The 25,178-nt window shown below is 41.2% G+C and overlaps 1 long non-coding RNA gene across 2 annotated transcripts in view; it reads right to left on the reverse strand.

Moving 5' to 3' along the window:
* The window catches only part of LOC140132732 (uncharacterized), a 98,519-nt gene that overhangs the window by 33,984 nt on the left and 39,357 nt on the right, over positions 1-25,178 (reverse strand). The window lies entirely within an intron of this gene.

Genomic DNA, 25,178 nt, shown 5'->3' on the forward strand with positions numbered 1-25,178 from the left:
TATAATGTGACCTTACGTTCTTAATTGAGCGAAAACATTTTTAGCAATACACATGTTCTAACAAAGAACGCTTATTTGCAAAACACAAAATTTTGCAATCCTCACTGAAGTCAAAACTTATTGTTTTCTTACTTGCTGTCATTCAGAAATGGGGATGTGATACCAAGAATACAAGGTATTTTTCGGACTATAAGATGCACCGTACTATAAAATGCCCCTGTGATGTGGACATGACAAATAGGAAAAATAAATTTGACACCGATTTAAAAATTCCTGTTGGACACACATCTCTGTTAATTTTTCTGTGTTCTAGGGAACAATCTATACAATCTACTGCAATACAACTGTATCGAGGTATATTATGAATAAACTACCAATGTATTAGAGGGGATGATCATCGCCATCCAAAATGGTAGCACCCATATGTAGCCCATCTAACAGGTTTCATGCACTGACTACGGCAGTTACCACCAACAGATGACAGCTGTGTAATACAGATGACACCCGCCATGTATGGAGAGGGCATGGTCTGTGATCCCTTTCTATACACCCCTTTATGAGCAGCTAATTGGAGGGAGCTCTGCAACCTGATGATATTTTACAAACTAAGCAGAATTTCTTAATAAAGTATATCACAAAAATGTTCATATTACTCCCCCCCCACACACACACACACAACAAATATCATCTCAAATGACAGTTACACATTAAAATAAAAAGTGGCCTATTTATTGGGTTTATTAATATTTATGAAGTGAATCAGAAATCCATGATGGAAAACCAAAAACATTCCCTAAAATAGATAACTCCCTCATCTAGTTATTAGATGGTAGTAGAGTATATACATATCATACCGTCTTAGACCATATTTGTTTATCAACCAATAAGAAAGAAGTTTAGAATTTTTTTATGAAATACCTTTATGTTAGAAAAGTTAGAATCTATAAATGTGTGTCGGGAATACTAATGTGTCTTCTCCTGTAATATTTGAAATATGCTGATCCATCTCACCAGTTACCCTGGATGTTGTAGGGCTGCACTGACACTAAGTGGTACAGAGATAGATCAAGGATAATGCTAGAGAGAAATGTACAGAAAAGGTAAATGGAAGGGGTTACTGGTGATTTAGCACAGTAGTTCAATATTAAATCATGTTTTTCACTATATTTCATCTGACAAATGGAATTATCTGAGAAGCTTATGAGAACATCCAGGCGGACTTCTAGCCAGGTTTTCTCTAGAAATGCTACTTTGATGCAATGACTTCAGCCACTTTGTTATGGAGCATCAGACTGACTTTAGACAGTTTTATCTACTCCAGTAAAGGTTACAAACTGATGATTTATTTAGTATAAGTCCCCCTCCTCTGCAGGGAGAATGCAGTTGTAGTATCTAACATGGTTCACATTAAGTATCCTATACATACCAAGCAACAAACATAACAAAGAATGCCCACTGAAAAACAATATTATTTTTCACTTACATTTCTTTATTTTTACAGAGATAAATGAGGATGTGTTTTCTTCAGAACAAATTGGTGCCAACATTTAAAAGAAATCTACCACCAAAATCCATCATGATAAACCAGGGCCACTTTCTCATAGAGCCAGGCACCGTGACTGTGGTAATAGTATATTTGTCCATCCATGGCCTCCTTTAGCATAATCATAAAAGTTTATTTTAGAATAATGTGCCAGAAGGGCTCTGGGGGCGTTATTAGAGCCACCCTACTCATTGCTTCCTCAGCACTTCCCCCTCTGCCTGTTTTAATCTCACACAGTGAGGCAGCCTTTTAAAGTAAATCTACCATTTGCTTTTATGCATTATGAACCAAACATACACTGATGCAGAAACATATTTTGTTTAATCCCTGAATCGAGTGGTTTTGCTAAAAAAATAATTATAAAATTATAATAATGAGCCTCTTACACTGATTATGCAGTGCTCCAGCGTGCATAAGCCACCTCATCCCGCCCCCTTAAACCTTCCCAAGAGCCTGTGACATCAACCAGCTTTCAGAATATCCTGCAGATCATTATGCTACAATGTCATTTCAGGAACTTGGTAAAGCTGGGCATTGGGTACAAGTTGGCTGCCGTACATAAACACATTTATTCCACATACACGGAGCTGCCTGCACTGTCCAGGCAGAACTAATAAATCTGAGCTGGATGACTCTTACACAGCAGCTGTGGGATGATGCAGCGATTGATTACTTCTGCGTGTGCTGGGCAGGATAAGGTTGTTGCAGTGTATAATTAGAATATTACTATTTAAAAATGATAATAAAAGCAGCCATGCAACGCCTTGTGTTTTATCCATTTAGATCGTGTTTTTAGTTTTTTGCAAATACTGTACATTCATTGTGTACATCGTGGTAGGTTTTTGAAGCCTTCTATTAGATCTCAGTAAATCTCCAAGGTCGTCTCTGTATACACTAACTGTAATAAAATCTAAACAGGATTTCTATTGCTCTAGACGGAAAGCATTTTAATTAAAACAGACTAACAATTCCGCCTTTTACTTAAGTTTGCCAACTGTTATCAGCGTCGTTACAGGAAATGATTTTGGCCGTGCAACATTTGGTGAAAAAAGCCTCTAATCTAATTCATAGTGCAGATATTCTTTAAGAAGTCCTGGCCAATGTCCTTCAAAGTGCACAGGCTAAATGGCTACTCTTATTCACACAAACCCATCTTTGTCTGAAGTTCCTGCTGTTTACATGAAAGCAGAACAGCGCCGGACAATATTTTATTACATCTAACAATTAAGACATTAAAACAGACATCACTTCAAATGCTGGTTTGAAGTAAAAGATATGTTTCATCAGAGGGAAACGGCTCTAGTAATATGTGGCTTTATAGACGACAGGAGTATAACATTTCCATTTACTTTCTTTTTAAATGCAGAAAGTGAAATTTTAATCAGCAAAGAACACAGATGGATTCACGACTCGAAAGGCAACCTGAATACATGAGTATTAAAGGAAACACATTGTATATAGTATTTTTGTGTTACCCCTTTACAATCTTGGATCATTTCTACATAAATAAAATGTCTACACAAAACAGTGGACAAATTAACCCCAGAGTTTACACTTGACTCAGGGCTGAGTAACCAAAGTGCTTTTAGTAGGGTATAAACTGCACAACCATAAAGTTTATACTATATAATGAGCAACCATAGACTTGAGAAAAGGCTATGGACCGACTAACCATAACGTTTACACCAGGCTAAAGGCCGACCAAACATAGAACAACTATAGAGTTTACAATAGGCTATTTACTATCCAACCATAGAGTTTACACTAGGCTATGGACTGTACAACCATAGAGTTTACACTAGGCTATGGGCTGAACAACCATCAAGTTTACACTAGGCTATGGGCTGAACAACTATAGAGTTTACACTAGGCTATGAACCGAACAACCATAGAGTTTACACTAGGCTATGGACTGTACAACCATAAAGTTTACACTAGGCTATGGGTTGAACAACCATCAAGTTTACACTAGGCTATGGGCTGAACAACTATAGAGTTTACACTAGGCTATGGGCTGAACAACCACAGAGTTTACAATAGGCTATTTATATCTAAGCATACAGTTTACACTATGCTATGGACTGTACAACCATAGATTTTACACTAGGCTATGGGCTGAAAAACCATAAAGTTTACACTAGGCTATGGACTGTACAACCATAGAGTTTACACCAGGCTATGGACTGACCAAGCACAGAGTTTACATTGGACAGATTGAAGACTGGCCAGCAGAAGCTTGTACATTGGTATACAGCATTTTCGTGTTCACTAAAAAAAGCACAGAAATTAGGAATAACATATTGTACTATATCCAATGTAGATGCATTAAATATAACATATGGTAAATAAATATCTAAGGGCTAATTTTAGGCTAAGCTAAGGATGGCTCAGGACCCTTGTGCTGTGAAGAGTAGTTGCTCTAATGGTTTGTGACGGCCAGGCACTTGCTCTAACAGCCTAGATCAGGGAGATAACCCATTTAAACACAAAATTTAAAGCCTTTCTGAGGCAATGGGTTCCCTCTCTTATCCATTTGGACCCTATCCAATATCATGGGGTGACAACAGTTAATATGTCCCCCCTAGGCATGCAATGACATTCGGGTCTGAATCGAATATAAACTTTATAGGTGAGGGATCTACGGTTCCCATCAGTCTATAACACACAGAAGTATTACAGTGTATTATACAAGTGATCAAATGATCAGATGTGGAAGTATATAGCCAGCCAGCCCCCAGTAGTATATAGCCAGCCAACTTTCTGTGGTATATAGCTAGCCAGTCCCCAGTAGTACATAGCTAGCCCCCCATAGTATATAACCACCCAACCCCCTGTAGTATATAGCTAGCCAGCCCCTAGTAGTTTATAGCCTGCCAGCCCCCAGTAGTATATAGCCCGCCCCCTTTATTATGTACACAGCCCCCTCTAATATGTAGCCAGTCCCCAGTATGCGAAGCACATAAAAAAAAAATAAACTGAGTACTCACCATTCTGACGCCCCAGGCAGGTCCTCTTCTTACTTCATGGCCACACGGCAGGCGCACAAACTATGATGTCAGCAGCTACTTAGTTTATTTAGTATATACCGAGTGGGGAATTTTCAGCATAAAATTTGTGATGACAAAAACGATTTATACTCGAGTATATATGGTAAATGGTAAAAAAAAAAATTCCAAGTTTTCCTATACAAAATTTAAAAACCAGAAAAATTAAGAAAAAAAATTAATTAGGTCCCATAAAAACAAGCCCTAAGATGACTCTATTCAAAGGGAAAAAATACAAGAGAAAAATGCAAAAGCTTTGCTTGGTCACAAAAGCTCAAAATAAGCTGATCACCAACGGGTTAAAAATCATCATAGTCAATCTGTTCTATTTGATGCCTAGAGCTGGAGACATGTTATAATATTGGTATCAGATGTGCTTTTCTCCACACTTGACATGAAGTCTTCTTGCTGTTGCACTAATTGTGTGGGGTACTGTTACCATTACAATGTCGCTTTAAACTAAAGTAATTTACGTGAAATTTGTTGGGAAATGCCACCAAAATGTCTAAATGTCAGTATAAGAAACATCCACATCTTGTATCAGGGCCCCTCCAGCACAAGTTGTCAAAGTGGCTTCTGTCACCCAATGTTTGGGACATTTTGAACTCTTTATATATATTTTGTTTGACCAGTGATAAGTCAGCGGAATTATACATATGGTCCAGTTTAACGGGGTTTTTCTAAAGGTTATATCATATATTAAAAAAAAACTGCCTTTCATTCCCTCTTTACAATTTTTTTTTCTGTACCACAGATCTGGTGCATTATACCAGTAACATTCATCTCCCTATCAGATATCTCCTAATAGGGTCCAGTGACTTCATCAGGAATACTGCCTGGAAGCCTGACCGGAGCATATGAGGGCTTGTTTTATGCAGTAAAAGTTGTATTTTCCAATAGCTTCATTTTTAGGGTAAAAATAGTATAATGAAAAGAATTTGTTTATTAGTTTTTGTTTACTTGTTGAATTAAAGTGTTTACACATTTTCACATACTGTATGAAAAACTCAATAAAATTATTTTCAGGGTTAACTACAAAACATGTATAAGTTTTCTTATATTTTACTATTTAGCAAAAAGAACATCTTTTTGAGGAAAACTCATGATTATGTGTCACTATATTCTAAAAGCTATCATTTCTTTATTCCTCAATTAAAAGAGTATTATTAGAGTTTATTTATTGCAGGATAAGAGAATGGCTAGATTACAGGCAGTTCCCGGGTTACATACAAGATAGGGACTGTAGGTTTGTTCTTAAGTTGAATTTGTATGTAAGTCGAAACTGTATATTTTATCATTGTAGTTCCCGACAATTTTTTTTTTTTTGCCCCAGTGACAATTGGAGTTTCAAATTTTTTTGCTGTAATAGGACCAAGAATTATCAATAAAGCTTCATTGCAGACAATTTTAAGCTGATTATTGCAATCTGGGACTATTTTAAAGCATCCAGAGAGCTTCACCAGAGGTCACAGTGGGCAGAGGGGTCCGTCTGTAACTATGGGTTGTCTGTAAGTCGGGTGTCCTTAAGTAGGGGACCGCCTGTAGTACTATTTTGGGGTTATCCAACTTTTTGATCCCTTTTTATTTCATTTTGTTGGTAGGTAGGAAGCATTACAATTGCAATTTTGAAATAGTTTTTAACTTTATTTTTATGCCTTTCATAGTACAGGCACAATAACAAAATATCTGTTTAGCCATCCATTTTTTTCTGTTTTTTTTTTCTTTTAGGGGAGAGTTGCCATCTCACCAAAATTTTAAGACATTCACTGTGGTTGATGGGGTTTAACCATGTAGACAAGTTAGGCCCTATCTAGGGGACCCCTCATCGCTCCATAAGAGTAATGGAGCAGGGCGCTTGGCAATTTCCGTCAGCTCCATAGAGAGTAATGGAGCACAACGGTCCTGCACAGCCGTCTGGTCCCTTCTTCTGAGGAGTGGTGAGGGGTCTGTCAGACTGAGCGGGGTCTCAGTGCTGATCAGCAAGTTAGGCCCTATCCCGTGGATAGGGTCTAACTTGTCTTTGTGGGAAAACCCCTTTAAGACAATTTAAATTGGATTGTGTGTCTTTTATGGCTGAGAGGGCATCTTTCAGGGGAATTCCTCTCCCTATCTCATTTTCCTATTTTTGCATGTGTGTTAATTCATTTGGAAGACTTACTGTAATCAAATCTGCATGGGCTAATGAGATTCCCCACTTACGTGTAGATTCCAACATCAAAAATTTTATAGAATTTGGTTGGGATGTGTCATGAGTTCTTGATTTCTTTAATGTACTACATTAATTTATAAAGGAATATGTTTTCTTATAGGTGAAAATTTCATTACAAGGAATGTCATACTTAGCACAGATAACATCAAAGGACAGTAAGACTCCCTCTCTTGAAATATGAATAAATATGGGCAATGGATAAATGTTAGCCTTATTCCATTTAGTTAAGATCAGGTCCTTTAGGGGGCTTGGCCGAGCGGCGCATGGAGCTAGACGCGTGAAGACGCAGGAAGATCTCCTTCTATACAGCAGAGACTCATCTCCAGCAAGCCTGAGAGCAGCGATTACCCCCTCCAGCTCATCTCCGGCAAGTATGCTATCCACAAGATCTGCTGCAGCAGCTCAAGCCCTCTCCCCCACAAATAGCATACTTAAAACTAACAGCCAAAAGCGGAAGATAAGGGGAGAACAGGAACAAGAGCCTACTTTATCTTTTATAACACAAGATAGCTCTTAAGCTCCACAGAATAATCCTGTTTAAGAAAACCTAATGAGAGCACTAATTGCTGACTTGAAAGTACGTATCTATACATGTCAGTCTTTTCTAGTTTACAGCGAAAAATTGCAGGCCTGGGTAATAGAACCACTCATATAGAAAATAAAATGGCGGAGATAACGTCTGCACATAATTAAATAGTTGATGTTACCAACTCTGTAGAAGAGTTGAAGAGTTAACCGCTCTCAAAAACAAAATTGCTGACATGGAAGACTGTTCCAGAAGGTACAATATCAGATTTAGAGGAATTCCAGAGAATGTTAAAACATGACATGTTCACTTGTATGCTTCCTAATGCGTCAGAATGTGATCTAACAATTGACAGAGTGCACCGTTCACTTTAGTAGAAGCTACCCCTGCTACGAGCAATGATACTTCCTCTCCACAGCGCCTGACAGAAGAATGGATCACAGTCTCTCACTGTAAAAGGAAGACTATGGGGCAGATTTACTTACCCGGTCCGTTCGCGATCCAGCGGCGCGTTCTCTGCTTTGACTAAGGTAGTTCCTCCGCCGTCCACCAGGTGGCGCTGCTGCGCTGAAGTTCCCCGGAGGCGCGCTGGAATGCCCTGAAATTCACCGGCCTATACCTGGTGAAGGTAAGTGTAATTTTCGCGACACATTTTTTGTCTTAAATGCGGCGGTTTTTCCAAATCCGTCGGGTTTTCGTTCGGCCACGCCCCCCGATTTCCGTCGCGTGCATGCCAGCACCGATGCGCCACAATCCGATCGCGTGCGCCAAAATCCCGGGGCAATTCAGGTACAATCGGCGCAAATCGGAAATATTCGGGTAACACGTCGGGAAAACGCGAATCGGCCCTTAGTAAATGACCCCCTGTGTGATGAGAGTGAGGTGCATTAATCTCTTCTTCTCTTTCCTGCCACTAGAGGGAACCCCTCTCTCTCTATCTGTTATCTCCACCTTAAAGGGAACCTACCACCACGATTCTACCTTATGTATGGGACGTGAGGATAGCTCTTTTTAAAGCTAATCCTCACATCCCGCTATCTTTTTGAAAACTTTATTGCCCTAATATGTAAATTTTGTAAAGCGGCTACTGGGGCGTGGAGTAGCCGGACATGAGGCTACACGCCGCGGCTACTCCACGTCCCAGTAGCCTCTTTACAAAATTTACATATTAGGGCAATAAAGTTTTATAAAAGATAGCGGGCAGTGAGGATTAGCTTTACCGTACTATTGAGAAATCCAATTATCTTTATGTCACTAAATGGGATCTGACGGTATGGGTTACAAGTAGCCCAGGCCTCAGCCATGCAACACGTAGGCTCTGGTAATATGAACCTGAGTAGTCCCCTGTAGGTGACACTTATCTTTATATTTAATCTACTGTTTTTGGTCACAACATTGACCGATGAGTTTATTAGATTTTTGTTCACCTGTGTATTTGCCCACTCTCCTTCCATATACGCTCTTACATACTACCACTATCTTATACAGAACATTTACTTCAAAACGCAAACTGTTTAGGGATATTTTGATTAAATGTCAAAGGTCTCAATTCACCTTTTAAAAGATCGTTGGTTTGGAAAGAACTAAAATTCACAAAGCTGACATTTTATGTCTCCAAGAGACCCATCTACAAGAACGTGTCTTAATAAGGTTAAAAAATAAAAATTTCTCTCATATTTTCGTAGCCCCTGCACCAACACAAAAGGGGGTGTGGCTTTAGCCATACAAAATTCACTCTCATTCACCCTTAACAATTCAACCATTGATAAGGAGGGAAGATATGTCATATTAAACTGTATAATAAATAACATAGCATACTTTTTAACAACAATTTATGCCCCTAATAGAAAACAAAAGAAATTTATAGAAAAAATTTTCACCAAAATAAGAAATGATACTTCTAATTCCACTATAATCGTAGGGGACTTCAACTCCACAATATGGCCCATAGTAGATTCCCCCTTTCTTCCAGATTTATTACATAAACACAGATTATTTCATGTATGGAGAGCCCAACATCCATTCGATAAGGACTTCACCTTTTTTCACACCCTCACAAGATATACAGTAGGAATGACTTTTTTCTTACAGATAAATATCTATTACACAGAGTAGTTAAAGATACCTCCCAACTTTTGGGCAAGAGAAACAGGGACACAAAGCCCCTCCCCTTTTTCTAAACCACGCCCATTGTCCCACCCACAGGCATAGTATAACATCGAACTTGATGGTCCCCACATGGTACAACGCCACTTAATTTGGCCCCCCCCTTCCTGTGGACCAATATAATATCCCCTAATGCAACTCTGCAACATGTAAAACATATAAAACCCCTCTTTAATTTTATCCTGCCTTTACATTTGGTTTTCTGCTTTTATTTATCTCCCCAAACTTACACATAATGCTATCTGTACTCCTACCCCCACCGCTCCTCACATGGTGTGGTCCCTGTTCTCTATCCTCCTCATTCTTCTGTCCTCCAGCCTCCTCCTGTAGCCTCCTGTCCTCTATCCTCCTCCTGTAACCTTCTGTCCTCCATCCTCCTCCTGTAGACTCCTGTCCTCCATCCTCCTTATGTAGTCTCCTGTCCTCCATCCTCCTCCTGTAACCTTCTGTCCTCCATCCTCCTCCTGTAGACTCCTGTCCTCCATCCTCCTTATGTAGTCTCCTGTCCTCCATCCTTCTCCTGTAGTCTCCTGTCCTCCATCCTCCTCCTGTAGTCTCCTGTCCTCCAGCCTCCTCCTGTAGCCTCCTGTCCTCCAGCCTCCTCCTGTAGCCTCCTGTCCTCCAGCCTCCTCCTGTATCCCCCTGTCCTCTAGCCTCCTCCTGTATCCCCCTGTCCTCCAGCCTCCTCCTGTATCCCCCTGTCCTCCAGCCTCCTCCTGTAGTCTCCTGTCCTCCAGCCTCCTCCTGTATCCCCCTGTCCTCCATCCTCCTCCTGTAGCCTTCTGTCCTCCAGCCTCCTCCTGTAGCCTCCTGTCCTCCAGCCTCCTCCTGCAGCCTCCTGTCCTCCATCCTCCTCCTGCAGCCTCCTGTCCTCCATCCTCCTCCTGTCCTCCAGTCTCCTCCTGTAGCTTCCTGTCCTCCAGCCTCCTCCTGTGCCCTCCTGTCCTCCAGCCTCCTCCTGTAGCTCCTGTCCTCCAGCCTCCTCCTGTAACCTTCTGTCCTCCATCCTCCTCCTGTAGTCTCCTGTCCTCCAGCCTCCTCTTGTAGTCTCCTGTCCTCCATGCTCCTCCTGTAGTGTCCTGTCCTCCATCCTCCTCCTGTAGTGTCCTGTCCTCCATCCTCCTCCTGTAGCCTTCTGTCCTCCAACCTCCTCCTCCAGCCTCCTCCTGCAGCCTCCTGTCCTCCATCCTCCTCCTGCAGCCTCCTGTCCTCAATCCTCCTCCAGCCTCCTCCTGTCCTCCAGTCTCCTCCTGTAGCTTCCTGTCCTCCAGCCTCCTCCTGTCCCCAAGCCTCCTCCTGTGCCCTCCTGTCCTCTAGCCTCCTCCTGTAGCCTCCTGTCCTCCAGCCTCCTCCTGTCCCCAAGCCTCCTCCTGTAGCTCCTGTCCTCCATCCTCCTCCTGTAGCCTCCTATCCTCCAGCCTCCTCCTGTCCTCCACCCTCCTCCTGTAGTCTCCTATCCTCCTCCTGTAGTCTCCTGTCCTCCAGCCTCCTCCTGTAGCCTCCTATCCTCCAGCCTCCTCCTGTCCTCCACCCTCCTCCTGTAGTCTCCTATCCTCCATCCTCCTCCTGTAGTCTCCTGTCCTCCAGCCTCCTCCTGTAGTCTCCTGTCATCCAGCCTCCTCCTGTAGCCTCCTGTCCTCCAGCCTCCTCCTCCTCCTGTCCTCCAGCCTCCTCCTGTAGTCTCCTGTCTTCCAGCCTCCTCCTGTAGCCTCCTGTCCTCCAGCCTCCTCGTGTCCTCCAGCCTCCTCCTGTAGCCCCCTGTCCTCCAGCCTCCTCCTGTAGTCTCCTGTCATCCAGCCTCCTCCTGTAGCCTCCTGTCCTCCAGCCTCATTCTGTGGCCACCTGTCCTCCATCCTTCTTCTGTAGCCTCCTGTCATCCATCTGTAGCCTCCATCTGTAGCCCTGTGTCCTCCAGCCTCCTCCTGTAGTCTCCTGTCCTCCAGCCTCCTCCTGTAGTCTCCTGTCCTCCAGCCTCCTCCTCCTGTCCTCCATATGTAGCCTCCTGGAGCCTCCTGTCCTCCATCCTCCTCCTGTAGCCTCCTGTCCTCCATCCTCATTCTGTGGCCACCTGTTCTCCAGCCTCATTCTGTGGCCTACTGTCCTCTATCCTCCTTCTGTGGCCTCCTGTCCTCCAGCTTTCTCATGTGGTCTCATGTCCCTCAGCCTCCTCATCCTGTGGCCTCCTGTCTTCCAGCCTCCTCATCCTGTGGCCTCCTGTCCTCCAGCCTGCTCCTCCTGTCCCCCAGCCTCCTCCAGCATCATCCTGTCCTCCAGCCTCCTCATCCTGTGGTCTCCTGTCCCCCAGCCTCCTCCTCCTGTCCCCCAGCCTCCTCCAGCATCCTCCTCCTTGTTCGCCTCTTCCTCCTGTCCCCCAGCCTCCTCCAGCATCCTCCTCCTCCTTGTTCCCCTGCCTCCTCCTGTCCCCCAGCCTCCTCCTCCTGTCCCCAAGGATACAAAAATTATAGGTTTTAGAATGATTTTATACTTTTACAAAAATTAAAACCTCCTCTTCATTTTGCCATCTTCTGATGCCAATAACTTTTTCATACTTCAGTGTACGGAGCTGTGTTTGGTGTCATTTCTTGCGAGATCAGATGACATTTTCAATGTTACCATTTTAGGACAGTACGGCCTTTAGAACACTTTTTATTACATCTTTTATATTTTGCAAAATGTAAAAAAAAGTGTCATTTTTCACTTTGGGCGCTATTTTCCGCTATTTTTTGGGTTTAAACTCTGGGAATAACCGTTATTATATTTTGATAGATTTCAGACACGGTGGAGAGAATTATGCAACCATCGGAGCGGCACCCCATTCCCCCTGGACCACGGCGTGTAAGGCCGCGGTCACTTGTTCCAGTAGCGTTGTGTTATGCCTCGGCCTGATCTCATATGCATTTCCAGAGACGCGGATGCGATCGGGTTATCGATTGCATCAGTTTCCCGGGAAACGCATATGCGATGGGGCGGAGGTCGACCCTAGCAGAACGTGTGACCGCAGCTTCAGGGGTTTACACCCGCTATTGTAGTAATCTCTGATCACGGGTATTAGTGATCTGGCACCTGCTCTGTTCAGCAGCTGCTGACAAAAGCGGGATGTAGTACTACGTCACCCTGGAGCAAGTCCTTGCCGCCCGTGACGTTGTACTACATCCAATGTTGGAAAGGGTTTAACCCCTTCAGGACTCAGCCTATTTTGGCCTCTAGGATACGGCCAACTTTTAAGAAGTTTGTTAACCCTTTAGGTGTTTTATAGGGGTTAAAACAAAATGGAGGTGTGGTCTACAAATTAAAATATTTTTTCCCAATACACTCATTTTGGGTGGAAAATCAAACATCTGCAATGGGTTAAATGAAAAAAGGCTCCACAAAGTTTGATACCTAATTCCTCCCGAGTATACCGATACCCTATATGTGGTGGTAACCTGCTGTATGGGCGCACGGCTGGGCATAGAAGAGAAGGAGGCGCCATGCAGATCAGATTTGCTATGTCACATTGTACAGGCTATAATGTATTTTCTTTTTTTATTGTGGACCTTATTTCTTTTGCCTCATGAGATGCACTTTTCTGGTACATAATTTGGGGGCATCTATAGCTAATTGGTGAGATTTTATTAACTCTTTGTTGGTGGAGGAAATGAAAATCATCAATTTTTAGGAACATTTTTTGGGGGTTTTTTTTGGCCATACCGTAAAAACAGTATATTATTTTTATTCTATGGGTCGCCACGATTCCGAAAATACCTCATTTATATAGATTTTTTATTTTTTTCCCATTGTTACTGAATAAAAAATAATTTGGCAAAAATGTTGTTAATTTAAGCATCACCGACTTTCATATGCAGAACTTTTTTATTTTTCGCCTCACAAATCTGTTTAAGGGCTTATTTTTTGCGAGAAGAGTTGTTCTTTTTAGTGGTCTTATTTTAGAGTTTTTTATCACTTTTTAGAGGTATTAATAAAAAATTATCTTTTTTCGGAAAGTTTTTTGCTGTTTTTTCTCCGACATTTACCGTGCAGGTCCAGTAACGATTCTTTTTTACAGATTGTTATGGACGCGGCAATACCAAATATGTTTGTGTGGGGGTGGGTTTGTGTGTTTTATACTTTATTAAGTGTTTTTACGGGAAAGTGACATTTTAGGGGCTTATATTTTTATGTATTTATATTTTATTTATTCTAATGTGTAAACTTTAGTGTTTTTACATGTTTTTACTTTTCCATACTTGAACTTGAACCAGCGATGCTCTGATCACTGGTTCAAGTCCAATACACTGCTCTACAATACTTCTTCATTGTAGAGCAGTGTACAATGTCTGAGCATGCAGATGCATGTGCAGACAGTTTACGGTCAGACCCAGAAGGGGTCTGACTGCCAGGGAGATTGGGCAGCTCTGGGGCACATGTCAGTCCTCGGGGCTGCCCAGAAGATGAACAACCTTACACACTGCGGTCATGCTTGACTGTGGCGTGTAAGGGGTTAACACACACAATCGGAGTCGTCTCCGTTCGCAGGTGTTAGCGATTGACAGCTGACAGCCACTACTTCTGGTGCCAGCTCTGTTCATGAGCCGGTGCCAGAAGCGGGACGCTATACTACGCTTAATAGCTCACTGACAGATATATCCCTCTTGGTGTGGAGAAGGGCAAAATAATCGCAATGTCTGGCTGCAGAGAAGGGGCCGTGCTCTGCTCTGCTGTGCCCTGCTGTGAATTCAGATTCACAGTCTCCTCTGTCTCTGCAGCCGATGTGTCCCGGGACCAGGAGACGGGACTCAGTCTCTTGGACTGGGACAATGCAGAGCAGAGCGTGACATTCTCTTAACCTCCTGGGGCGGCGGGACACGGCTAAAAAATCGTGACAGTCCCGCCGAAAGCGGGACGGTTGGGAGGTATGGTTAAATCTGACATACACACAATATCGTGGCCGGACCACGTTCCAATTTCAATGAAGATTAATGAACAATATAGCACTTCACCCAATGCATTGTGGAGATTAAACAACTTCATTCTAAAAAACAAAAAATATACAGAACAAAAATTTTGTACATTAAAGAATTCTTTGACCAGAATGATAATCAATCCTTATCACAAAGCAAATTATGGTGCGCTTTTAAAAACTCAGAGGCCACTATATGAGTATAGCGGCACACGAAAAGAAAAAAAGCAACAAACAAACCTTTTTAATTAATAAAGAACTAGCAGAATTACATAGGATGAATAAAAATAACCTTTTCTCAAGAAAGGGCAAGAGATATAACCACACTACAAAATCAACTACACTCTATTAATGTATTCAAACATGAGATTGCAATTAGAAAACTGAGGCTAAACCACTAGTGGCAGGGTAACAAGTCCGGTGCACTGCTAGCCAACCAACTTAAATCCCAAATGCAACAATCAAGAATTCCGTATATTATATCCTCAAATAACAGTAAAATAATGGATCTACAAGGCATAGCAAACAAATTTGCTAATTATTAATCATCTCTTTGTAACCTTCAGGATGACCCCTTAACTCCTCAACCCACTATAGATGATATTAAAGCATTCTTAAAGAAGGCAAAACTACCTAACATTCCACAAAAAGATATCTCAACTTTGACTAAACCGTTCACAGATGAGGAAATTAACGATACTATTGCCACATTAAAACTCAATAAAGCACCTGGCCCAGATGGACTCGCTAATAACTTTTACAAAAAATGTCAAAATATCCTTACCCCATATATGGCAAAAGTATTCAATAGTGTATTTCAATTACATCAGCTCCCTAAAGAAATGCAAGAGGCAGTAATTATTACACTTCCCAAACCAGGGAAATCGCAGACATGCCCAGCTAACTTCAGACCCATCTCATTATTAAATTCAGATCTGAAGGTTTATGCCAAAATTTTAGCCAATAGATTAGTGGATGTCTTACCTATTATTGTTCATCACGATCAAGTAGGCTTTGTCACAGGATGTCAAACCGTAGATGCGACTAGACGTTTTATCAACATAATAGCTAAGGAAGAAGCAAGCCGAACGCCTCCTCTGCTCCTATCTTTGGATGCAGAGAAGGTGTTCAATAGAGTCCATTGGTTATTTATGAGGGGAACTGTGGAGGAATTTGGACTACCTGAACAATTTATTTTATTAACTTCGGCTCTGTATAACAACCCGACGGCAAGGACTTATACATCTGGATCAGTATCTAAATATTTTAAGATAAATAACGGAACTCGCCAAGGGTGCCCTTATGATGGAGCCCTTTGCACAACAAATTAGAAACTCCCCACATATCACAGGCATTCAGATAGGTGCTACAAATCACAAAATTGGCATTTTCGCGGATGATGTGATCATCTGCCTGTCATCTCAAGATAATTCTTTACCCTATGTATCTAAAATCATTAAAGAATTCAGCTCAGGTAGTTACTATAAGGTTAACAAATCCAAATCCTTAATTTTAAAATGGGCATATCTCAATCAGCTCAAGAAATACTCAAAGCTAACTTTCCCTTCACATGGGTCAAAGGGAATCTATCCTATTTAAGAATTTCCCTCACTTATCCAATAAGTAACATTTCATCAACTAATTATACCTCTTTAGTAGAACAACAACAAAAGGATATTCAATCCTTCTCTAATTATCCAGTATCTTGGCTAGGTAAAATAGCCGTCACCAAAATGATACTTTTACCCAAAATACTGTATGTTTTTCGAAACATTCCAATTTCAGTTCCACTCAATACTTTATCACGCATTCAACAAGTAATGCAGAAGTTCATCTGGAAATCTGGAAAGCTAGGGTAGCAGCAAAAATATTACACTTACCGATGGAAAAAAAGTGGCCTAAACAGTCCCTTCATAAAAGCATACTACTATGCCACGATACTGGACCAAGTCTAAGTTTGGTGGAATAATGATAAATCTAAACAATGGGTTAAAATTGAATCTGATGAACCAGATAAATATGCAATCTTTACTATGCGTTTCAACCCAGGGCAGGGTTACTTTTATGGAATAAAGACTTCCCCTCAATACCTTTCAAAACATAAGAGAAGAATATCAACTTCCTAAAAGCAATTTTTATAAATACTTAAGAGTAGGAGAGGTATTACAGAATCTAAAGTCATATCTGAAATGTCAAGGGCCCTTATACAATGCATTCTTTCACAACAAAGAAGTCACGAAAAAGGTATCAGCAAGGGATATAAAGAGATAATACTCTTAGTTCAAAAAGGTAAACTACCATTTCAGACAAAATGGGAACAAGAACTAAATAACGTATATATAAGCCATCTTCATGGGATGATGCTTTTTCGCTTTCTACTAACACATCCAAATGTGTCAATAGCCAAGAGACAGCAAGGAAATGAATGTGTAGGTGGTACTTCACACCATATAGCAGTGATGGTGAACCTTTTAGAGACTGAGTGCCCAAACTACAACCGAAAGCCACATATTTTTTACAAAGTGCCAAATGCCAATTTAAAGTAACTTATTGCTCCCTGCTGTGTCACAGAACGTATTGGAGCCCTGAAAACACCAATACAGTAGAATGATGGAGAAATTCGGATTATTATTGTTTCCCTCTAAGGTCCCCTCAACAGGATGAATGGCAGGCCCAGAGAAGGGGCTTCAATGATAATCCAGCTCGGCCCACTCCTCCTTGCTCCTCCCTTACTCTTCAAGTCACTTTAAAATAGTGCTGAAAATGCCACGTTCTGGGCTGCCTGTGACTGCAGGAGGAGGAGTCCTGAATGGTGACCTTTGTGCTGGGTGATGGCCTGGGTGCCCACAGAGAGTGCTTCGAGTGCCACCTCTGGCACCCGTGCCATAGGTTCGCCACCACTGCCATATAGGTTAGCAAAAATCTACCCACAATCTTCAAACATATGTTGGAGATGCAAGGAAGAGATGGGCTCTCTACTATACATCTTGTTAACAATTTATGGAAATCAATCTACTCAAAGCTAAGAGCTATCATCCCATACCGAATTGCATGGGATCCAGGTATTGCCTTGCTGTCTCTAGGTTTGGAAAATATTCCACTCTCTCATGCAACAATTATATCTCATTATTTAAATTCAACTAGAAATCTTATAGCTAAAAATTGAAAATCAACCTTCCTTCCCTCCGTACAATAAATTTTATGTACAGTATACAACAAAACAAATGGTCATCAGAACGTATGTGAGAAACTGTGGGCAGCTTGGACCGAGTACCCATCCGTCTACCCATTTCTGATTAGAATTACCTAAACCGCTTAGAATTTAGTAGTGGCAATTCTAAATCATAGAAAAAACATCTGGAGGAGCTCCAGTGAGCAATGTGTATTATGTTTTATGTTGCTTAGTCCTTTTTGTTAAGGCATGTATTGCTTGAAATTCATTTACTTTTGGGTAATCACATATAACAAGCTTTCATATGGAATCATTGTAATACATGCACTGTATTATCTGTTACATGTTGTTATATATTAAAACAATAAAAAGAAAGATACAAAAAAAAGGATCTGGCCCTTTATTCAAAGAACAATTGCTTGTAACTTTATATTTTGCCATCCCAAAATCAAAGGTACTTTTGGCAGGTATGGTATTGGTGCCAAACCGTCAACATGGCATTTGTAGATTCTAAAGCTGGCGGTTATAACGGACCACCCAGCCAACCTCCTATAATAGGGCTTCTTTAGTATCCTGCCAGAGCTGTTTTGGTTCTTTGATATTCCAATAGGTTTGGCTGTATACCCCCCCCCCCCCCCCCCTTCCCATGCTCCTCTATACACTCATGGGGGTCTTCCTTTCCACACAAAACCTATCAATTATTTTTGAATCCCAAATTATATAATAGTAGTGGTATTATTGGTATATTAGTGGTTCCTTCTAACAGACGCAACTTAATTACATTTGTTATTTTATATGTTAATTTCATCAGATTATTTTTAATAATGCTTTCTAAGGAGGTTGCTATATATATTCACCCAGATAACATAATCGTTCTGGAGACCACAAATAGAAAATGTTTTTAAGATCATTCTCCATAATTGGGGTTCCATTTAGCAACAATAATTTACTCTTGTTTTCATTGATCTTACAAATATGAAACCAGGTAAAAGTTGTCAACATCCTGTTTTTTCTATTTTTAATCCTCTATATAGGGGAGGTTATGAGGGCGTTTTTTAATTGTATTCATTTAAAAAAAATTTTTTTTTTTACTTTTTTTCTACTGGCCCGCTAAGGGACTAACTCTAGGGATATCTTGATGCCTTATACAATACATTGCTATACTTCTGTACTGCAATGTATTGTATCTGTTAGTGTTTCATAGACAGTTTGCTGGGCCTAATAGGCCTCCATACATGGCAGTCTTGCTATGGCAACCTCCCGGGACCCTATGATCGTTCTGCAGCGGGTCAGGGGTGCAGAAGCAGCAGGTATCAGCACCATTAATCAGGACGAGTATACTCGTACTCATATGGTAATGGCCCACTAATTAGGACAAGTATTTTCGTACTTTGATGTTTAGCAGTTAAAGCGAATCTGTTACCAGCCTGTACTATGTAGAACTTTAAAATACCTTTGGCAGCATTATGAATCATTTCAGCAGTTATATAAGTTTAATACACATTACCTGGCTCCCTTCCAGTAGAATATGGTGAGTCCTGGGGGAGGGGCAGCTGCAGCCTATGTGTGTCTGTGTCTCCTTATTCATTCTTCCTCTCCTCCACACCATTTCCCTATCTCCCGTGCCTGCTCAATGCACATGATAGGAAGTGTTAAGGGGTGAGGGAGCTGCATGAGTGTGGAGGAGAGGAGGATGATACAGGCTGCACCTCCCTGGGGACTCACCACATGCTGCTCGCAGGGAGCCAGGCAATGCGAATTAAACTTCTACAAACTACTGAAATGATTCAGAATGCATAGGCTACTGGAACCTGTCACCAGCTAGAAATTACATTTCTGGTGACAGGTTTGCTTTGCTCAAGTTCTTTGCTCAAGATATTTTTTAAGCTGTTTCCAAAATCCTATTTGGATGCTCTCTATTGATCCAATTAAGTAACCTAAGGGTAATGAATTCTGATAAAGTTGTCAACACATATATCACAGTGGCACACCACGAAAATGTAAATAAGTATTTTTCTTTCAGTGGAGTCTCACATCCTAATAATGTCTCCTTAATTACAAGTAGAATGGTTTACTGCATTCATTACAGTGTTTACAGCTTAATACCTTGTACATAGATCATTGTCAAACACACTTTGAATGAGCAATCTCTTTGCAAGAAGCAGGTCTCTTCAGATCAGAGCAAAACACGTGGATTGAAATTCAAAGGAAGCAAAGCTGTTAGTTGTCTCCGGGTTATGAAGGATAAATTACAATTATACATGAATCCTTAATGAAAGTGTATCCTGATAATTAGCATGGGTTATGATAGGAAATTTTGGACATGAGCAATCTTTTATATAACTACATTTCAAAGTAAGTCTACTTACAACCACCTGGAGGTAAAAACAATATTACCTTGGGAAGTTTATGAGTTTTTCAGATATAACATTCCTGTTTCTGTCTGAAAATGAAGTTATTAACTTAATGCAAATTAGGTTTTCCTCATTTTTATTGTCAAGCATTGTGTATATGTTAGTACCTGGTAGCACTGGAAGGAATAAAAGGATGAAAGTGCACAGCTTTTCACAGCTTTGACCCCGGGTGAAATGAGATCATTTTCGTAATAATGCAAAAATTACAGAACTGTGACAAGCAGGAAAGGTATGGCTGGGAAGCTTTTAACCCCTTAATGACCAGGCCCGTTTTTGTTTTTTTTATTTCCATTTTCCACTCCACACTTTCAAAAATCTATATATTTTTTATTTTTCAAAGTAAAGAGCTGTGTGAGGGCTCGTTTTTTGCGTAATAAAATGCACTTCATAGTGACGGTAGTTAATATTCCACTGGGAAGTGGTAAAAAATTCCAAATGCAATGAAATTGGTGAAATTTGCTCCATCTTCTTAAGGGCTTGGATTTTTATAGGGAGGGCTCTTGAGGAAAACATCCTGGGGCAACACCACTTTGCACATTAGTGGGGCCCCCACCAATTCCTGACAGTCAGCTGCCGCTGTGTGGCACATGTGCCTCCAAGATGTGTGCTGGCAACCTGTGCCTTCCCTGTACTGAATCTGCATGCAGCACACGAGAGGGAAGACCTTCATTCAGACACTTCTGACCTTCCCCTTATCTTAATATCTAACACTGGATGGTTGCCAGTCAAGTCCTAGCCAATCAGTGTTAGGTTCGCTTGCACACAGTTCACTAGGCCCACCTCCCCATCCCCGCCAAGTGATCTGTGAGAGAAAGAGATCACTGGTGCATGGGACGAGTCAGGAGTAAAGTCAGTAACAGTAGCCCAGGCTGAGGCTTGCCTTGGGCTTACATGTAAGTGTTAAATGAACAGTAAATTAAAGGATAAAATTATGGTAGTTGTTTTAGTCCCATCCTTATAAACATGGCCATCTCCATGCCACGTACAACCGAAGGCCTCCACCCAAAATAAATATGTTGGTGGGTAATTTAAACTTGTTTAAAAAAAGTATAAAACTTTTTCAAATGTCCATTGATATGTAGATATGCATCGATATATACATATACAGGTATGTAGATCCGGTTCAGCATTGCTGATATGGTTATCTCTCCTGCATGACAAGTAAAAGACGCCAAGCATAATTGTTAAATATAATTCAAGGAGTCCCAACACTAAAACAAAAAACAGCAGCGGTGAATGTAATATACCTGTGAAGCTACAGCACTTAGACCTTCTGATAACACACCTATAGCCTTTCTGGCTGATTAGCATAATTTACAAATTGATTTAAAAAGAAAGGAGGTCATGAATAACAAATATAAGAAGATTACCACAGTCAAGGTGACTAGGTCTATGAGTAAGTGTTCCTGATGTTGGAGGGGCAAAAGGGAAAGATTACAAAATGCCCTCATTTAAGCAATGCAATGACATAGGCCTTTGGTCAAAATACTGTTACTCAAAAATGATAGATATTTAGGCCACTAATTTAGGCCACTATTGGGAATTGAAACTGTTGAAGAAGTCTGCTACACAAAGGTGTAAAAAAGGAAACGGATCTATTGAAGGAAAAAGCAGAAAACTAACTTTTATCCGAGAAAAAACCTGTGAATCAGTAAACCAAGCCAAAGGAAAGTTTATTGCTATATGTGTGCAAACTAATAACACACCAAAAAGACAACTTTTCTGGAGAAGGTTTTCGTGATCAGAAGCATGGTCATGTTCAGATGGCTGAGCATGAGACCTCCAACAAAAGAATCTATCGCTACTGAAGCCATGTTCTTATACAGTACTATTACATTCCTAGCAGAAAAAGCTATTGAACTCACAGAAAAATGGCCACTTTATGAGCATTATGGAGCTTATCGCAGAGTTTGACCCTCTTCTTCACCTTAAAGAATATGTTCAAAAAGGAAGGAGCAAAACAATAGGATAAAGCAGTCTAAGTGTTACTCAGTTTCAGATAACTCTACCCAAGATGAGGCAAACATTGATCAGCTAACCATTGTTATACGTTGTATAGAAGGATTATCTTCCAAGGAATGATCCCTAACCATTCTTCCAAAATGTGGTCATACAGGAACTGCTTTAGACAACAGATTTCTTACATTGTTAGTCTCCCTTCTCCGCTCCTCACAGCATCGCGCCGAAGTAGCGTGATGCATGGAGGAGCGGAGCCGCTGATGCCATCAGCTATATAGACTCAGGGGTCATGTCACCGCTGGATGGGTTAAACAGAGCTTCTGGGTCTAATTAGACCCAGTACAGCTCTGATCAGAATCCCCAGTCACAGGTGGTCATTTCCCCTGTAACTGAGTTTCTTATAGATGCCTCAGTTACAGGGGAAAACTTGTAAAAGAATAATGTGAAAATGTCCCCAGGGGTCTTTTATGACCTCATGTGGGACATATAAAGTAAAAACACACACAAAATATTTATAAATATTCATAAAAATACATTGACAGTTACCCATATAAAAAAATTTAATCTAGACTACAAAAAGCATCGCCATAGCCGCCCCGTTTGCCCACGACTGTACATATTATACATGAAAATGACTGAAACAAAATAGGGAATTCATTACCGCAAATGTGCTGAAAAACCTCACCTCGGCTTATACACGAGTCAATAAAAATAATAAACTTATATACTCAACCTCCGGGGGCCGGGATGCGCAGCACAGCTCCCCAATGTGGGCGTGGCTCCTCTTCCTTCTTCTGTAACAGACTGCAGTGCACGGCCATATTATCTCCCGGCCGGCGCATACTATTACGTCAGCAACGGCCGCGTCATAGTATGCGCTTGCCGGCAAACAACATGGCCGCGCCCTGCAGGCTGTTACAGTAGACCGAAGAGGAGCTGCGCCGACGTCAGGGAGCAGCGCTGCGCATCGGGACCGCCGGAGGGTGAGTATATAAATTTATTATTTTTTTAAGTGCTGGCTGGGCTGTATACTACAGGGGGCAGGCTGGAATAGCTGTATACTACTGGGGGCTAGGCTGGCTGTATACTACAGGGGGCAGGCTGGACTGGCTGTATACTACAGGGGGCAGGCTGGGCTGGCTGTATACTACTGGGGGCAGGTTGGGCTGGCTGTAAGTTGGCTGTATACTGGGGGAAAATTGGCTGTATACTATAGAGAGCTGGCTGTATACTACAAGGGGTAGGCTGGCTGTATACTACAGGGGGCTGGCTGGCTATATACTACAGGGAGCTTGCTGGCTAAATACTGGGGGGTGCTGTGACCAATGCATTTCCCACCCTCGGCTTATGCTCGAGTCAATAGGTTTTCCCAGCTTTTGGTGGTAAAATAAGGGGTCTTTGCTTATACTCGGGTTGGCTTATACTCGAGTATATACAGTAATAATGTTCATTTTGAGTTAATTTGAAAATTTATAAAAAAAAAAGTACTATAAATTACAAAAAAAGCATTTTTCTGCTAAAATGCCCAGTCACTAGAGCCTTTTCAGGCCGCGTCACTAAGGGGTTAAGAGATAGAATAATAAAATTCTCAGCCCCTGCTACAGAGCTGCCCCTACTTCCCTCTGGTCCAATTTTTTCTTGGATCCTTTTTATCCTGGACTAACAAAATGAGATATGTACGAGAGTCTTGATTCTAAATAAACAACTGTACTTTTATTTTTTTTTAAGTGGATGTAAGGGGATGTTAGCCCTCCTAATTGCATGTGATTTAAGTCATGCCATAATGCTTGTGATGCTAATTAGCAATATAATGGCCTATGAAAATTATGTTTTATATGTATTTATTTTTGTGTTTGAGCTCTGTACCCTTTCTGTTTTATTGTGACATAAATAAAAGTGGAAAATGTTATAATTATGTAGGTGTATTAGACATTGCTGAATCTCAGTCTCTAGAATCCTTATTTCATTCTTGATTATTGTAGTACCTTGTCCTAGGACAAAAAATCATCCCCTTTCCACAGGATTGAGGATGCGTGTCAGATCACTGGAGATTGAATGCAAAGGCCCCCAGTTACTAGGATAATGAGAGACACCCAAGTCTAAGGTACCTCTGTGACCAATCACTTGGAAATCACTGTACTGAAGTTAATGGAGCACAGGTCATAGGGAATTCGAATGATTGCCTATGTCACGACAAGTCATCTAATATGCAGCCACAGTGTCCACCATGTATGAAGAGGGCTCAGCCCACGAGTACTCTTCATACATCCTTCACGTCATTATGACATACATGTATGTCATAACGCGTTAAGGGCTTAATAATGGAACATGATTTCATATCTGTGATCAAGACCATGTTGCCACCTGGTATGCAGATGAAAGATCCAGAATGCCTCATGATAATGAAGCATCTTGGATCTATCACCACCCGTTGGTGGTGTGTTGACTTTGCTCTATTTCATATAATTCTAATTCCTGTGTGTTGCCCTAATGGTCATATAAAAAATGTTTGGCCGTGTTAAATATGCATTTTTTTTGTAATTTATTGGGTCCTTTCTGGTGTTCTTGATATCTCTGAGATATTCCAAAAGATTTTTCTTTTGAGACTCCTAACATTGCATTCCACATTTTATAGATTTTTTTTTGTGTGCCCTAGCATATCATTTCTCTGTTTATTGTCTATTATATTGAGCTCTATTCACACTCCAAGTGGTATTTCCCTGTTTTTTTAGCATAACTTTGAGTGATACTCACTGATGCTACAAGCTTCCTGGAATAGAGCGGGAAACACAGAGGGAGCAGGAAGGTGGCCCACAAGTGCTTCGGTGGACATGTAAGAGCCAGAGCCCCGGAGCCGAGAGCGGAGTCTGGAGGAGCATTGAAAACGAGTCATCGCTGAGTCTTGACAATGACCCGAACACACAGCCAGGGCAATGAAGGATTGGCTCTATGAAGATCATTTCAGAGTCCTAGACTGGCCTAGCTAGTCTATAGACCGGAACCCAACAGAAAACCTTTGGAGGGAGCTGAAACTCTATGTTGCCCAGTGACAACCCCCGAAACCTGAAAGATCTGGAGAAGCTTGTTCCTTTCTGCAAAATCTGTAGTATATAAACTTACTTGTATTCTCTGATATCTTTTTAAAGAAAATCAACCACTTTCTTTTTGCAATTTTTAGCCTAAGTCATGGACACATCAGTGTTTTA

The sequence above is a fragment of the Engystomops pustulosus genome, chromosome 5 (genome assembly GCF_040894005.1).
Source record: "Engystomops pustulosus chromosome 5, aEngPut4.maternal, whole genome shotgun sequence".
Classification (NCBI taxonomy): domain Eukaryota; kingdom Metazoa; phylum Chordata; class Amphibia; order Anura; family Leptodactylidae; genus Engystomops; species Engystomops pustulosus.